An 8,080-nucleotide genomic window follows, 5' to 3' on the forward strand; every position below is an offset into this window, starting at 1 on the left:
CTGAACTGAGCTGCTGTCTGTTTCTCTTTATGAAACAGAGCGACAGGAAAATAAATGAGAAAATGATTTCATACCTTCACAGAGTTGCTACATTTGTTTATCATATATCGATGAAAGAAACCAAGTCACGAACAGTTATATTGGGGTGCAAGAATTTAAAAAACTTTATCCATGCGTTTGCAGCATAAAAACTGAGTGCAAAAGTGTAACAAAGTTGTTGTCAGAGGCTGACCTTCTCTAATCTCAAAGGCCCATCATTCATTCCGGATGCCCTGAAGTGGAATGGTATCAAGATAGGCCTTGACAGATCCGAGACGCAATATGTCAACCATGAACCACATGAATGAAATGGAAATTCACTGGTGTTACCACTGTTCTGAATGACAAAAAGTGGAGAAAGAGCAGTGACAGCCAAAAACCTACAAGTGTCACCACCCATAATATTTACGATGCACTTTGGCATATTAGGTTCATGATGATAACTGAAAAATTGTGTCCAATCAATTTTCTTGCATAGTCTTGTATTTTGTGTTATGAGAGAGGATGTCTTTATCATGATGATCATGTCCAAAAGTTAATGTCAATCTGATCTGCTTTATCAGCCTTGTCAGTTTTAGGATAGAGCTTCCCAGCCTCTGCTCCGTGGACCAGGTCTTGGCCGTGACAGAATGTATGCCTTCATGAATTAGTTATTTTTCAGGAAATAAATTTTTGCCATTGGCCCCATTTACTTGCACATAAAAATCCGGTTGCCATCAGATTGTTGGCTGTTACCTGATTATTAAGTGGTCATGTAAATGGCAGAATCAGATATGCTTTATCTGACAATGACTAGGGAAGGGTATTGAGAACCGGTTCCTTTCGGGTATCGTTAAGAAATGATTCGATCCACCGACATCAATAACCTTTTTAACGATTCCCTTATCGGTCCTTTAAAGTGGCCATTGTTTTTGGGGGTGTTTGTCAGGAAAATTATAATTTCTCGACATCGATTACAGATCCTGCAGCGGGTCTATAATCAACTTTTCTGCAGCGCGGCTTTACTTTGAACCTTGAACCAATCGAAACAGTGCTTCGATCATTGCTTCATTGATTAATTTTTTTCTTTCGCTTTCCTCCGCTCAAACCCTAAAGAGCATATGGCTGAGTATTATTTACCTTTTTTATGTTAAACCGACCTGTTATGGTCTTCTGAAACAGTTGATAGATGTATTTTATAACTTAAAACGGGACTGATGCTAACACGTTAGCATGTCTATGGCATTTTCAATGTTAAAGTTAGCATTAAGCAGTTGCAGCTGTCAAGTGTTTGTCGTAAAAGAGTCAAATGTATTACAAATTGTAATTTTTTTAAAATTTATTTTTGTTTATATATTAATAATAGCAAGCACAACAATAATAGTAATAACTAATCTAATGATTATATACAATTTTAGAGAAAGAGACAAAAAGAACCTGAATAAAAACAACAGAAAATATAAAACCAACTAACAATGAACATACATAAGTAAATACATACAGAAATAAATAAGTGTTTCCTGTGAACACCTAGTGACTCTTGCACTTCCATTTCATCCCTGTCTTATTTAAGTTTGTTTCAGTCAAACCATATTTTCAATGTGTTAATTTCTTCAGTGATTTTCTCCAGAACTATCTGCCAAGCTAGAAAACTGCTGCATCCTTGTAAGAGCAGAATACTACTGGAATGAATTTGAATAAGTTGTGTTTTTTTTTTCCTCACCTAAATGGATGCTGCACTCACTGCAGTTTATTGTCTGGAATAGTCCCAGATTGCATTTCAGAGCTTCTAGAATTCAAACATTTTCATGCACGTGGTGTTGGGGGGTAATTTTGGGTTTCAGCTTTTTTTGTTTTTCACCACTTTCATCCCTGAATATGTGAAATCGTGAGTCACTTTTGTGCAAATTAAAGTTACTAACTGGGACTCCTGTCTTGTTGTGAGAAAGAAACGAGAATCATCCTCTGTTCTGTTCACACAGCTCCAAACGCTGCGCGGCTCTGCCGAGTCAAGTTAGAATGATAGAATCCAGTCAGAATTAACTTCGAAGCGAAACACCATTTTGGTTATTTTTAGTTATGTCCAGAGATCAAGGATACAGTGACCAATTTCATATTTATTTACATTAAGACTCAATGAAATACATAGAAAACCTGTAAAGACTACTTTTAGTACAAAATTCACAAGAGGTATCGATAAGGGAATCAATAAGGAATCAGATCGATAAGCAGAATCAATAATGGCATCAATAGATAAAATCTTATCAATACCCATCCCTAATAATGACAATCTGATTATAACACAGCTGGATTTCTCCCCAATACTCAGATTTCTTCTGTACATGTAGACCATTAAACTGATTTAATTCACTGTTTTACATCTGTGCATGTGTAAAAGCAGTTATTCATATTTCTTGTGATTTAGTGGGGCAACCTGTTGTCTCATAACATCCTTCATCAAATCACAAAATTCAGAAAGTTCGTTATGTGTCCAAAAAAAAAAAAAAAAAAAAAAAAATGACAAGACATCCAGGCATCCTTGAACAGCGCTTCAGCGTTCTAAAGAACAAATTTCTTGGCAATCTATCCAGTTCATAGACAAATATATTAAAGTTGAGCAGAGCTTCCTGAAACCATGACATCATATTTCGGGAGCGAGGACATCAACTCCGCGAACCTCCTCACTGAGAGAGAAAGAGAGACAGAGAGAGAGAGAAAACTCCTTTTTCTGTCTATGCTTTTTCTTCAGGAGCTGACTTTCTCCACTTCCAAAGAAATCCAACTAATGGACCGAACCCATATAAATCTGTTTTTTTTTTTGTAATTATCGGATTAGTGGAGTGCATGTAAATACAAGAGATCAGATTATTACAGTTATATCTGATTATGGTCATGTAAATGGTGCCACTGAGAAACAAAGTATTTCAGAAACTGCTGATCAACTGCCATTTTCACATAATATCTCTACAGTTGAAAGAACAGTCCAAAACTACAAAAATGCCTTGCTGACGTCAGAGACGGTTCACCAGACTAGTAAGCATTGACAGAAAGATGCCAGTAACTAACTCAAATAATGAGTGGTTACATTTAAGATATGTGGCAAAGCAGCTCCAAATGCACAACAACTTGAGAACTGAAGCTGATCATAGTGACAAAATACCAAAATTTCACAATAGAAGACTGAGGGGGAAATGGTAAATGGACTGCATTTAAGATTAGGCTTAAAACTTTCCTTTTCGCTAAGGCTTATAGTTAGGGCTGGATCGGGTGACCCTGGACCATCCCTTGGTTATGTTGCTTTAGACGTAGACTGTGTTTCATAATTATTGTATGGCCTTGCCTTGCAATGTGGAGCGCCTTGGGGCAACTGTTTGTTGTGATTTGGCGCTATACAAGAAAAAAGTTGATTGATTGATTGATTTATATAGCACTTTTCCCCATTGTAAGCAGATGCTCAAATCACTTTACAATGATGATTCACATTAACACAAACGCACTCCGATGTCGGTGTGTTGCCATATGAGGTGCTCACCTGTACACAGGGAGCAACATCAGGATTACGGGCTTTGACCAAGAGCCCTTACGTTATTTCACAAGTCCATCTCTGTGACCTCTAGGCAGCACCATACTGAATAGACATCTCAAAGAACATAAGGCAGTGAGTTTGATCCAAACTGATTAGTCCTTGAGTGCACATCCACAATTCCATGTGCAGGTGCCAATGTTGATGTATGTCTTTTTTTTTTTTTTAGTCAACACTTTTTCAGATTGGTCAAAGGAAAGTACAACCGATACACTGAGAACATCAAAAAAAGCTAACAGCTCTCAACAAGTTGCTTCCAGAACAAGAAGTTACAATAGTTTGAGAAATTCCAAAGGAAACAGAGACATAACTCAGCAAACAGATATATTGAGAATTCAGCATTTATCTGGCTAAACCATTACTAAGATGAGCATGTAAAGAAGAATACACCAGATAGATTGCCTTTGTTTGTCTCATAACTTTCACACAGCTTGCATGCTGCTGCCAACTGCAGTGTTGGACAAGAAAGACTTTTTCCAATGCCAGACACTGTTGCGCTGAATGGTTTCTGTCGATGACTCAGATCTCAAACATGTCCACGCCGTGTCGACCACCGAAGGCCGTAATCACAGCGCTTTGTCAAAAACTAAAGGCTAATCAGGGAGGTGGAGAGAAGGGCCTCCACCTGCCCGTCAGTCACTCATGTTTAATCCCATCAGGTGAAGGCAACTCTATTGTGGTGAGGTGTTATGGCAAAAGAAACCCGTGGCACTGTCAGGTCAGGCAGACAACTCGCGTGAGGGTAGAGGTGTGAGCTCGACTAAAAACGATGACATCTGGACAGCTTCAACAACAAACTATGCATCTCCTTTTCAGCTGAAGGACAAGTTGACTTTTTTGCAACCTCATTCATATTAAAACCTCATCAGCAGTCAAACCTCTCAGAGCTCTACTCCCCTTTGACGCCTCCATCCTACAACAGGAATGTGTGAAAGAGTCAGCTAATGCAGTTGAGGACCGCATGATTTGGTGAAAAAGTCATATCGTGATTAATGTGGGAACTATTGCAATTACAAGACTGTAACTATGGTTTTTATAAAATTACAGTCTGACCCATGAGAATTTAGACAGTGCGCATCTTTGTAGTTTTGCATCTGTACACAATTGAGTTGAAAAGAAACAAGATGTTTGCTGCGTGCAGCTTTAATTCAATGAGTTTAACAAAAAGATCAAATTAGCTACTTTTGAGTTACAGCCACTTTTATTTTATCTGGCCTTTAACCAGGTAAAATCAAATGAAAACCTGACAATCATAAATAATAAGAAGTTGTACTGTACAGTAAACCTAAGCACAGTACGCAGTTCTTAAAAAGTGACAATAAAACAAGGAGGCGGCTAGTGAGGGAAGCAACCAAGATGCCCAGACTACTCTGACTGGGTTTACAGGCTTCTCTGGCTGTGATTGGAGAACATGTGTATAGTACTACAAATGGCGGTAATTCCTAGATGTTTTACACAGTATTGTTGTTAAAGCCCTTGAATAAAATCTGAAGATCTCCACTACAAGGGCATTTTGAGTGTTTCATTTCACCTTCATCCTACAGATGTATACTCGTTATTTCATTGCCATTTTGTGCATGCTGTGAATTTTTAACTGAGAGATGGTTACTCAGATTCATTCACAAGTGGTGTGTACTCACATTCACCAATTTTCTCATATTTACAGGTTTTTCCCAAAGGTATGAACAAAACGTATGTGTTCCAAATCTATAGTTACAGCCATGTGCAAGTAATCTGCTGTTATTCCAATATAAGTTAATTAAATATTTTTGATAAATGCTTCCAATTAAAGCTGGGGGCACCATTGTACATTCGTGACACAGTCCAAATACTTGTGAATCTGACCATGCATATGTGGGTCTAAACTTAATTTGTAAACAGTCTATGGCAAAAGTGATTGTTTGCTAGCTTTTATCAAAGCACTTTAAAAAAGATAAACAATACATATATACTACATAAGGAGGGGTAGAATTTGTCTTGTAATTTAAAAAAAATGTTTGGGTTTTTTTAATGATCAATAAATAATTTTTAGGGTGTGGGTTATAGCTTAGTTATTAAAATGAAATATCTAAGTAATACCACTACATGTTGACTTAGATACTTAATGATGTTGATTCCAGGTGAAATGTACGGTAGGTGATTGTCAACAATGCCATTCATTTATGCATAATTAACTGATTCACAATCCTCATTTTTAGAAAGGATTTCTTCATAGGTTGTCTTATAAAAGCATATGCAGATAATTGTTAGGATATTGATGTAACAGGCTTTGACTCATTTAAGTGGCTAATTTTCCATAATTATATTAAAGATGTCAAAAAGAATCACTAAAAACATTCAGGTATTCAGAGAGATTTTGATTTTGGCATTTCTATAATTTACCTAACATTATTTGGATACTAGGAACATTAGCTAATAAAAGAAAACCAAGTCATTAAAATATAGCCGAAAATCACTGTATTTAAGCCGAGCTAGCACTCAGGCTAAAAGCTTCATTTCCTTTTGCTCCATCTCAGACATTTATCTTGGGGGTATATAATAGGTGGATTTACCCCTCATGTTTTTATCATAGGAAAGCATCTGTCTCGTCTCTGAGGCTACAAGAGATCCATTTGTACAGTTTAAAATAGATTGGCACCCTGCGGTTGACAGAGACAAAGGCTTTAAAGAAATTAACTATTAAACAGGGCTGTCTAGTTAAATATTCATTTTAATCCAGCACTGAAATAGAGATACCCATCCAGTCTCTTTTGTGCTGCCTTGCTAGGCAATTAAGGAGTTTCCACCCTTTTTCTTTGGCTTAACTAACAGCTTGGAGAACATGATTAAAACAAAACACCACACACAAAAAAAACACCAAACTGTCAATGTCAAAGATCACCGAGCTCTTTCATTCTAATAAAGCTGTTGAAAAGCAAGATCTTAAGAACGCCATCTGCACTAAGCAAAGGATCAGGATCATGTTAAATCAATTTAGAAAGTTTTCTGAAGTGTTTGACCTTTACCTTAAAAAAACAAAATCGAACATTATCCTGTGAGACAAAACACTTTTGAATAATCAGTTACATACAATGAAAAAGTATATAATAGACAATTTCTATTACAACTATGTTATGATCTTTCAAAAATGGATAAAGGATATTAAACAAAAATATAGCATGAAACAGAGGTTATTCTGAAGTTACATGATGGATGTCTTTCATCAAGTGGACTGTGGTATAAAGAGGGTAAGGGGATAAGAATGACAGCAGAAGAACAGTTGGGGGTAGTAATGCCTTTTATTTTTTAGCCCCCATTTGAAACCATATCTTCGGTCACTATTGCCCAGGCAGACAAATCCAGAATGGAAATGGTTTCATCATCTTTGAAGAGTTCAATGGATGTAAGAATTTTAACTGAGAGGCTGTGAGGTCTTATTACAAGTAATGATCCTCTCAAGAGGTACAATGTTAAGTCCATCTCTAACGCTCCTGCAATTGATATCCACTACCGCTATGACAGAGGAGGCTTGTTCAAGCTCCCTCGCGTCAAGGTACACACGAAGATGTCAACTCTCCAATCTTAGAGAGATGCAGTATGCAGATGACAATGTAACGATCAGCGCATCGCTAGGAGATCTCCAACAAACCGTAAATATCTACAGCTCAGCCTACAAGCGCTTTGGAATGCATGTCAACTCAGATAACAAAAATTCTTATCCAGCCATCCCCATGTGGCTCCACGATTGACCCTTTGGTTTCAATCGATGGCCAACGAATTGCACCTGTGGAAGACTTCCCTTACCTCGGAAGTGTCCTCTCAAGAACGGCTACATGTGTCAAGGAAGTGGACAACCGCATTAACGCTGCGCACGCCGCCTTTGGACGACTTTATCGGCGCGCCTTCTCGAATTGCAACCTCACAATCGAAACAAAGGTGATGGAGTTCCAGGCAGTGATCCTTTCTACTCTTCTATACGCATGCAAAACGTGGACCCTCTACCGTTGTGACATCAAACGTCTGGAGCGCTTTCAGCAATCCAAACTTCGGCAGATTCATCAAAATAGCTGGGAAGATTTTGTTACGAATAATGAAGTTCTGGCTCGTGCATCACTCCCAAGTATAGGCCTGGACATTTGCTGGCTTGAGCAGGGAGACCTTGCTGCCCTGCAAGATTTTAAACCATGACAGCATCATGTGTTACTAATGTAATCTTTGTGACTGTGGCCCCAGCTCTCTTCAGGTCATTGACCAGGTCCTTCTGTGTAGTTCTGAGCTTTCTCAGAATCATCCTTACCCCACAAAGTGAGATCTTGCATGGAATCCCAGACCGAGGGAGATTGACAGTCATCTTGTGTTTCTTCCACTTTCTAATAAATAATCATAACAGCAGTTGTCTTCTACCAAGCTGCTTGCCTGTTGTCCTGTAGTCCATCCCAGCCTTGTGCAGGTCTACAGTTTTGTCCCTGGTGTCCTTCAACAGCTCTTTGGTCTCGGCTA

The 8,080-nt window shown here is 38.2% G+C and overlaps 1 protein-coding gene across 2 annotated transcripts in view; it reads right to left on the bottom strand.

The window, feature by feature from the left end:
• Positions 1-8,080, bottom strand: part of LOC117530220 (protoheme IX farnesyltransferase, mitochondrial) — an 80,932-nt gene that overhangs the window by 48,455 nt on the left and 24,397 nt on the right. The gene's annotated exons all lie outside the window — the stretch shown is intronic.

The sequence above is a fragment of the Thalassophryne amazonica genome, chromosome 18, assembly GCF_902500255.1.
Source record: "Thalassophryne amazonica chromosome 18, fThaAma1.1, whole genome shotgun sequence".
Taxonomy (NCBI): Eukaryota; Metazoa; Chordata; class Actinopteri; order Batrachoidiformes; family Batrachoididae; genus Thalassophryne; species Thalassophryne amazonica.